Genomic DNA, 3230 nt, shown 5'->3' with positions numbered 1-3230 from the left:
ACTACCAATGTTTTCACACACAAGGTCAGGGGAGCTACCTGGAAATTCACTTAATGAGAAGAAATCGATACCACTGTTTCGAAGCAGCTCCTGTGTCTAAAAAGCCTTGAAACATGGTGCCTTATGCAAAAGTGTGACTTCTTCAACAGATAACAAATTTTCAGGATCTTTGAGGAAAGTAAATACTCTACCAGTAAGCAGAGTTTCTCTGAAGTATTTGCCATTCCATGACTGTCCTTTTTCTTTGATGATCCACATTAACCTTTTAGCTGTGAAACAAATTCCCAAACATTCAGGAAATTTCACAACTTGGCAATAGCACATGTCATTGCTGATATCATCCAACTTTGCAGCCCAAATGTTGTCATTTTTATGATTTGGCTTCCTGATTGTGTAAATGAAGAATTCATCTGATGCGGCAACATGGAGAAAGTCTGCTTCATCACAGTCTTTAAGAAATTAATCACTAAACTATAAATGGTCTTCTCTCTCTTGTGGGGTGATGTTGGGCTTTCTGATAACATGAAATGGCTTGATACCAGATTTTTTCAACTCACGATATACAGCACTATAACTTCTCTTTTTTCCCCTTTTTGTTTCTAGTTCAAGCGCCAATTTACGTAAAGACTTTCTTGGTCTACCCACTGCCTCTGCTATGATATCTTTTGACTCCTGAGAAAGGACTTCAGGCCTTCCAAGATTCTCACTCTTTTCATGATGACAGTCATATGGATTTTTGTTCCAGGTTCTTTTAACAAAGTATTCATCTCTTTTAACGTATTTAGCTATCCAGGAACGTGAAATGAAGGATGCGCCAGCATCCCTGGCCTCTCTGAAGGTTATAGCCCGGATTCGGTCAATCCAACTGATTTCCTCCGAGTCGTTAGCCATGGCTGTATCTAATCCCGTCACTCAGCCTGAAAATACAAGAAATGTAAAATGAAAAATAGCTTCATACAAACTTAAGATAATGTACTTGGAGATAGGCTATAGCAGAAAATTTCATAACTTTCCATTTGTTCTGTGGAGGTGGGGGCTCTAATTTCGAAACACCCAGTATGTATGTATGTATTGTTACGAAGTGCCAAATATCTGGTTACCATGCATCAAATATTACCTCACCAAAAGCCAGACACCTGAACCCACATAACACGTTTAAACGACTGAATACTCTAAAGGCAACAGTGATCCCTTAACACTTACCAGTATTGCAGAAAATCAGACTAAGTTCATCAAAACAGGTGTGAGGTAATCTTGTAAGTAATTAAATTAATCAAAGGGCATCACTCCATCAACAACTTTAAAAGTCTTAAGTATTTCCCTGATTTCAGAAGTCTAAGTACTTCCCTGGTTCTAAGTCACTTCAATTAAATTGAAGGAAAGCAAATCAATTACCACTCTATGTCTCTACCTATCATAAATATAGTCATAATCATATATACTTATACTGGTGTAAGATAAAGAAAACACTTATAAAAATTTTAAATAAAAAAATTTATTATCAAATTCAAAATTTATAAGTGAAATTCACAATATCACGGAAAATTACTGTTACTTGAAAACAAAGTAAAGTTTAATTAATTCTTGAATCAAATTAAGTAAAATTAAATCAAAATTAATTTATCACAAAATTCAAGAAAATTAACTCAATCAAAATTCAAAAGTGTTAGGCAATAACTGAAAATTTGAAATTAATTCACAAGTGCTAAACAACAATAAAACTTGAAAAGAATTCTAAGTAAATGCAAATCAATTCACAAGTGTTAAATTTAATTAAATGTGCAATCATAAAGCAATGAAAATAACTAAGTCAATTAAATTGTGAATGCAAATGAAAATATAAAACAAAAAGACACACTTCAATAAGAAAATGATAAGTGCACAAACATTGGAACAGACACAAACACAAACAAAAAAATATCAGCAATGTGTAAAAGTGTAAATCTTTTTCATTCAAAAACACTGTAACCAACAGTTTTTACCAAACCTTCGTAACAGACAACAGTTCCTATCAATTATTAGTTAAACACAATTCCTATCCGTTATTAGTTAAACACACTCCCTATCCATTATTAGTTGCAACTAATAAAAATATAACACACTTTACCTTTTTTAGTATACCAACTTCTTTCTTTCTCTTTTGCTGCAGCTTGTATATTACACTTTCACAAAAAAACCAGGCGCCGTTACGAAATGTTTGTTCAGATTCCATAAAAGAAACTAAATAAACTAAATAAATTCTAAGAAATATCAAACATTAAATTCTAAAATGTTACGAGTGACCAATTTACGTTACGTTAATATAATCTCGATGTCGAGAGAGAGAGAGAGAGAGAGAGAGAGAGAGAGAGAGAGAGAGATCTAACTGCCTCGAGGTCTTAAGATCGAATGAAATCTCTTCCCTCATGGAAACTGGGCTAGGCAGATGACAAATACGTTCTGGGTACGAAAGCTTCCAGAAAGTTCTGAAATCTGACGCAATCTTACATAAAGAAATGAGTAACATGCACGTGGTACTCGGCAAATACATACACATACAAGACAAGACTGCTCAACAGATACGTACCCGATTGAAACGGAGGGTAAACGATAATTAAGATTGACATGTTTTAACGACAATGCAAGGACTCGACTCTCTCGCTATCAAACGCGCTGACAGAGTAGGGAAGCAAACGGATCTCGCAGACTCTCTAATCTACAGTGTCGACATAAAAGTTAAACATTTGCAGCTTTGAAAAGACAAGGATCTCTCTCTTTACGTTTATATATATATATTCTTTTACAAGACGTAAATGCGAAATCTGAACACACATTTAAAACATCCTATTCTAAGCTATCTAGGAATCTGAAAAAATGTTACACAATCTACAAGACATTTCAAAGAGGGGAAAACATGCATTTTGAAAGTAGCAATATATAATAGTATGTATGTATGTATGTATGTAGTATGTATGTATGTATGTATGTATGTATGTATGTATATATATATATATATATATATATATATATATATATATATATATATATATATATATATATATAATGCTTAAAAATCATAGATCTTTATGTTTACCTTGTAATCTTACCAGGCGAATTTCATTTGTGCCACGACAATGCCTCAATAATAAAGGTGAGAGCGCTCGGTGCGGATTTCTGCCTATCCTTTTCCTGTGGGATTGACATTGACAACTTCTCGTCTTAACATCTGCATCTGGGTTATTCATTGCTAG

Source organism: Macrobrachium nipponense, chromosome 7, assembly GCF_015104395.2.
Source record: "Macrobrachium nipponense isolate FS-2020 chromosome 7, ASM1510439v2, whole genome shotgun sequence".
NCBI lineage: Eukaryota > Metazoa > Arthropoda > Malacostraca > Decapoda > Palaemonidae > Macrobrachium > Macrobrachium nipponense.
This window is presented reverse-complemented; position numbering follows the sequence as displayed.